Source organism: Globicephala melas, chromosome 11 (assembly GCF_963455315.2).
Source record: "Globicephala melas chromosome 11, mGloMel1.2, whole genome shotgun sequence".
Lineage (NCBI taxonomy): Eukaryota > Metazoa > Chordata > Mammalia > Artiodactyla > Delphinidae > Globicephala > Globicephala melas.
In genome coordinates, this window is record NC_083324.2 from 63,279,168 (window position 1) to 63,285,501 (window position 6,334).

The following is a 6,334-nucleotide window of genomic DNA, read 5'->3' on the forward strand; positions in this document are numbered from 1 at the left end:
AAGAGCGGGCCTGCCGGACCTCAGGCAAATGCTGGAACTCTGGGCTGGAAACATGGCCCCTAAAGACATCCTGACTTTGTCTCAGGAGAGTGCCAAGGAGACACTGCAAGGGGAGGCTCTTGTGGTCGTATTCAGCTTGTTCGAGAGGACATTCCCGCAGCGGTGCCTGTCACCACGGAGTTATTAATACCCTCTCCTCTGCTGGACTCCCGGCCGGCCAAGGATGCAACTAGGCTAGGCAGTGCTGGGCGTGATTAACCCTCTGTTGACCTTCATTCCAGACCATGGGCATGGCTGGCTGGCTCCACACACAGCAGTACCTGTCAATTGCTTCAGGACTCCAGCTCAGAGAAGCTCCCACCAGCCACCTGGATCTCCAGCACCAGGCGGAGTTGAAAGCCTCAGCCCGGCCCGACACTCCCCTCCACGGCGCCGCTCCCGAATTGACTACTATTTGGCAGGCCATAGAGCTCCCCTTTAGGAAGGGAAAGGGGGTGGCTTCTGCCTGGTGTGTGCATGTGCTTTGCCGGGTGCGTGGCTGAAGCATGACTGGGGAGGCTGTGGGTGCTGGGGCGAGGCCTTGGGGCGAGGAGGACTGGGGTCTGATGGCGAGGGGCTCCCCCCAGCCCTGCTCTGAGTCCACCCAGAGGTGAGCCCTGCTTGGGATCTGCCCCCAGGAGCTGAGGAAAGAAGTTGGGAGGCATCTAGATGCGAGGAAAATCGGGAATCAGCCCTAGGATGAGTTGATACCTTCAGTCTCGTTATCAGACAAGACATGACAGTTCCTTGGCAAACCCAATCCTCCTTGTAAACTTGGCCAAAGCAGGAAGGAGGAAGGAAGAGAAAAACCAAGGCAGCCCGACACCTCTGCTCTGGCCGGGCTCACTTGTGTGTCGGCCTTTGCCAGCTCACCTGTCCCCGGGGAAGGGGGGAAGAGGCGCTTCTGGTAAGCAGAGGGACAGCCATGTTGTAAAGTTCATTTATAGCCACTCCTGGAAGGAGCCGAGGCCCCATGCACCACGCTGTCTCCCCAGCGCCTGGCGCTAACCAGGCCTGGCCTCACCTTTGCAAGCCCAGCTCTGGCGGTGTCCAGGTGGAGTCCCAGTCCGGCCCTCGTGCTGCTGTGCTGGGCGGCCCACCACCCTTCTTTCCCCACACCCCCTGTCCCCCCGAGGAGCTCTAAGGACACGGATGTCACCTACCAGTGGTGGCATGGGGAGAAAATAACAATAAATGGTAACAAACACACAGCCAGGCAGTGTTCCGGGAGTTTTACATAGATGAACCCATGGAAGCCTCACAACCGCCCTATGAGGTAATTAGTTATCGGCCTCATTTTACAGATGAGGAAAATGAGGCACAAAGAAGTTAAGTAACTTGCGTGTGTGTGCCCAGCTATTAGCGGGAGAACAGGGATTTGAACCCAGGCACACTAGCTCAGAGCACGCTTCCCTGCCGTGATGCAGAGGGGTTGGGGTCTGCTGTTTCTCTACTTTGAGAGTCAGGAAACTGAACCCCAAGGAGGCTGGGGCTTGGCCAAAGTCACCCGCAAGTCACTGGCTGTGCTGGGACAGGGACTCAGGTTTTCTTGTCCCCAGGCCTGAGTTCTCCTACCCTGATGCCCCCTGGCCTGCCCTCCTGCTACCTGATGACAGTGAGTGCACGTCCTAGTGGTGGCTGGGATCCACACTGCTGCAGAAACCATCGTGAGGGGTCAGGTGAGGCCCCCCGGAGCTGGGCCTTGGTATTGACCGGCTTGGGGCTTTCTGTCTGGGGGGGTGTCATTCTAGCGCCTCTGCCTCCCATCCCTGCCACCCCCAGGGTCTGGTGTTCTCAGGAGCCCTGGCCAAACCTTCTCAGGGAGCCAGGATCAGCCAGAAGGCCCCAGGCCTCTGAGACGGCTCACACACAGCAACGTAAACTCTCCTGCCCCACACTTGGTGTGGGTTGGCAGTGGTGGGGTGTCTGCTGGGTAACCAGTTTGTACTTTTAAAAAAGCTGGGGGCTTCCCTGGTGGTGCAGTGGTTGAGAGTCCGCCTGCCGATGCAGGGGACGCGGGTTCGTGCCCCGGTCCGGGAAGATCCCACATGCCGTGGAGCGGCTGGGCCCGTGAGCCGTGGCCGCTGAGCCTGCGCGTCCGGAGCCTGTGCTCCGCAACGGGAGAGGCCACAACAGTGAGAGGCCCGCATACTGAAAAAAAAAAAAAGCTGGACTTGAATCTGGGGAAAGTGAGGCCCTTCCACTCAAGGGTCATCTTAGGGTCTAGCTTAGGGGATATCTGAAGGTCCTCTAGCTCCTGAGCTGTGTGGTCTGAGGTTCTGAGGCAGGTTGTGGGAAGGGGCGGAAGGAGGACGGATGGGCAGTGGCTTCAGCCCTCGGGGTACCTGCCTGAGGCAGGCAGGTGGGTTTTGCTGCTGCTCGGAGAAGCACTCTGCGGCTTCCCCTTGGCACTGATGCTGACCTTGGATTCCCAAGGAAGCTGAGGTTTCCTGTCTGTTGTTGTGGGATTGAGCTAGAGAAGTCCTCCGTTCATCCCATCCTTCCTGCCAAGTCCCGAATGAAATGACTCTGAGCCTCACCCCAGGAGACTCAAGGGCTAATTTCTCTGATGGGGCCCGGCCATCAAGCTGGTCGTTAAATAAGGCCCTGGACCGTCTGTGTCAGTGCAGCCCTGCGGGGCCTGAGTGACAGCCAGCCTGCGCTGGGTTGCAAGACACTCCCTGGTTTGAAAGGAGGGTCACGGACAGCAGGGCCTGCAGTGGTATTTGGCTCCCAGAGTGGGGACGGGTGACAGTACCAGTGACGTCAGGCACAGTGACAGATGTCACCCATCAAGCTGAGGTGAATGAAGGCACAGCGGCTCGTCACCACCAGTCGGCACATTTTAGTTCCTCTTCCTGAGATCCTTTCTGTATCTACAACCTCTCCCCACAGGCTAAACCAGAGTTCATTAAAAATTGCGGAAGATACGCCTCTTTTAGAACTCGCCCCTCCCATTTTAGGGAAGGTGGCAGGTGAAACCACAAATCAAACTTGTAAGGGTTCAGCTTGGACTAAATGAGTCATGATCTCTATCTTATCAGAGGCTGTCAGCTCCTTATATCTGGAAACTAGTTGGTTGACTGTGGTTATTGTCAAGACTGTTCACAAATATTCTGTTTTTTCCTACGGGAATGTGGTATGATTTCACTTCCTTTTGAAGGTACGTTGGCCAAAGTGTGATTTGCTTTGGCCGACATCGCATGGAGGGGAGTGACATATGCCACTTCTGGTGGGAGCTTTTAGAGAAAGCAGTGTCCTAAATTCTCCTTCCCTGGCCAAGTTAATTTTGGAAGCACAGTCACTTCCTGAGTGACTATGCATGACAGAGAAAAAAATCTGGGCTATATTAGGCACTGAGGTTTGGGGGTATTTTGTTATGCAGCTCAACCTAGTCCGTCCTGACTAATTCACCAACTCACAGCCAGATACCCTGTATGAGCAACCTCAGGCACTCCAATATTTCATTGCACAAATATATCCTCTACGATCATAGTTACTCCTATGAAGCATCTACTATGGACCACTGGCCTTACAATGCCCATCTCTGTTTCTCAGGAGAATAATTTTCAGATGGAGACAAGTAGAAGAGCTTTCCTGGGGTCCAGAGCCAGTGAGCACTGGTGCTGGGATTCAGCCACAGTGCGTCTGTCTCATTCTAAAGCCGATGCCTGTTCTGCCCCCAACATGCGGTCTCCCTTGTAAGGGAGGGGCAGCCACTCTGGCTCCCTCTGGGAGTCCTGAGCCCTAAGTGGGGGCCAGGGTCCTGTCTGAGGCCCTCTCTACGCTGTGCGTCTCAGCTGCGCACATCAGGAACGGGAGACTTGTCCTTGACTGGGCGGCGGGAGCGCCACCCTCGGGGGGTTGTGTGGCTTCACGTGCCATGGGTGGAGGGCTCCCATCCGTGGGTCTCTTGAGCCCTGACCGAAAGCCATGTCACCACCACCAGCATTAAATGCGGACTAGAAAAGTAATACCCACGGAACTCGATCATTTCTCAAATGTATCTCAATGCTTCGGTGTTTACCAAAATACAAATTCATTTAAAGGCGTTATTGAGTTCCTAGTAGTTTTTTTTTATCATCATCTGTTTTCTCAATCAACAGATACTAAAAGTCTAATGAGTATTGCAGGGGGACTCATAGGGAACAAATTATGTTGAAAAATGAGTCCTAGTTGAAAAATGAGTCCTAGTTGAAAAGGTTAGAAGAGATACTGCTGTCGGCCAAGACAGGGGTGGAGTGAGGGGTCCAGGAAGGGGTCTGATACGGGAGAGATGGAGGCTCAGCCTGGGGGAACTTGAGGAAGGCCTGTTTGGGGGCGTGTGTGTGCAGGGAGCAACAGGGAAAGGCAAGGACAGGCAGGGAGATGGGACTAGAGGGAGGGTTGAGTGGGGAGGCCGAGGTGAATGCTGCTGGGGGTCTGGGCACGGAGTGGGTGCAGAGGAGGTCGGGCCACGTGGACCGGAGGTGCCTGTCTGGCCCCCTCGTCAGTCTAGGAAGGAGGGGGGTTGCCTGAGATTGCCAAGGTGTGGAAGCCTTCGGGACCGCATCCCAGTACATCCGAGGGGGAGGGGTGCGTTCTGGGGAGGAGATAATTGAGAAACTGCTTGCAGCAAAAGAAGACTGCAAAATAAAATGTGTTGGGCTGCAGACTCAGAAGCAGCATGGTTTATGGCCTGCCCTCTCGCCTCTGAAGCTCTAAGGTACGTTTTGCAGGTAGCTCAGAGCCAGAGGTTTGGTACAAGTACCATTCAGTGTATCTGTGATGCCGAAGGGAGCATTTTTTAATCTATTAGAGACGAGAGGACCAGAAAACCATTTAAAACTGCCGAGGTCGTAATGGGCAGGAGAATTTTGGAATTTCTCATAGGGCAGAGGGTTGTGTATCATCTGGGGCCATCAGGGCCTGGAAGGCACAAGGTTATTTTCTGGGGTGGGGGGGAATCAAGTTTTAAAATCCATCCTATGAATGACTCAAGGGCTGTGGGGTGGTGAGCCCCTCCATCTGTGCAGTCCCAGCCCAGTAGGATCAATACTGAACGCTGGGGGAATTCACACATCACCTTCTCAGCCATGGCTGAAAGATGAGGCTTTGGAGAGCATCTGTTTCCTGGGGAAGGCTTGATTTCCAGAATCACAGAGCAATACTTCATATTCCTGACTTATTTCCAAGCTGATGTTATCCTTTGAGGGAAGGTTTTATTCCCCCTCTCCTTTTCTCTTAACATTTAAAATCTTCCAATGTTCCTCCAGCTTGAGGACCAAATGCGATTTTAATACAGCGATTATTAGTTTAGAAGCCCTTCAGCTCCTGACAAATGCCCTTAGCCGCAGCAGTGATGTTCCGAGCTTGCTGTCAGGGCGGGAGACGCACGGTGTAAAAATGACTCAAAAGCCGAGCGCCCTGGAAGGGCTGCTCCGGGGGAGGGCTTCTCCCTTCCCAACTCCGACAGAGCCAGACCTCATGACAGCACCTTGGGACCTTGGGCCCCCCTGGCCGTGGCTGGGGACAACTCCAACAGCCCCTCCCGGGCAGGCTTGGCTCCTGGGGACCTCTCCACCTGGAAGCTGTGCCCAGGGTCTTGGATACTGCTAAACACCCAGACCTGCACATTTCCCAGCCTCTGATATCCTTCCCCACACCTTTCTCTAAGTCACATGACCAGCCACCTGCCTTACGAGCCAGAGAGACGGTCTTGCCAGTCGTTAGTATGGCATCTTTAGGACTCTAAGAAAAAACAGCTTTTTAAGGTCAAAACACAATAGTGGGGTGGAGAAGCGTGTGTGTGTGTGTGTGTGTGTGTGTGTCTGTCTGTCTGTCTGTCTGTCTGGGAGTGTGTGGTCACCAGAGGCCACAGGGCTGAGCTGGCCAAGTCTGAAGGGTGAGCCTTTGCCCAGCAGAGGGCAGCAGCAGACGGGCCAGAACCTCCCAGAGAGGTGGCCCTTGGGCCAGCGATCAGGGCCCGCTTTCCCCAACTGCCCTGGGTTTGCCAGGCCTGTCTTCAGAGAGCCTGGACGGTGGCTGAAGTGCCCCTGCCTTTCCCAGATGGCTGTTTTTAAAGCGCTTAGAAGTTACCATCAAGGTGGATGTCCCCCCACGTTCCCGTCTCTTCCTGTCACCCACCTGCTTTTTCTAAAGGTTGTCTGGCAGGGGCCGGGGAGCTTCCTGACATGGGTGAGGCACACTGTGAGGAGTGGGGTGCCTGTTTCGATTCACAGGGGAGGGACCCCAAAACCGGAGACAGGGGCTTGCCGAGGAGGTGGGGCGAGGGTGATGGAGGGTCCATCTGAGC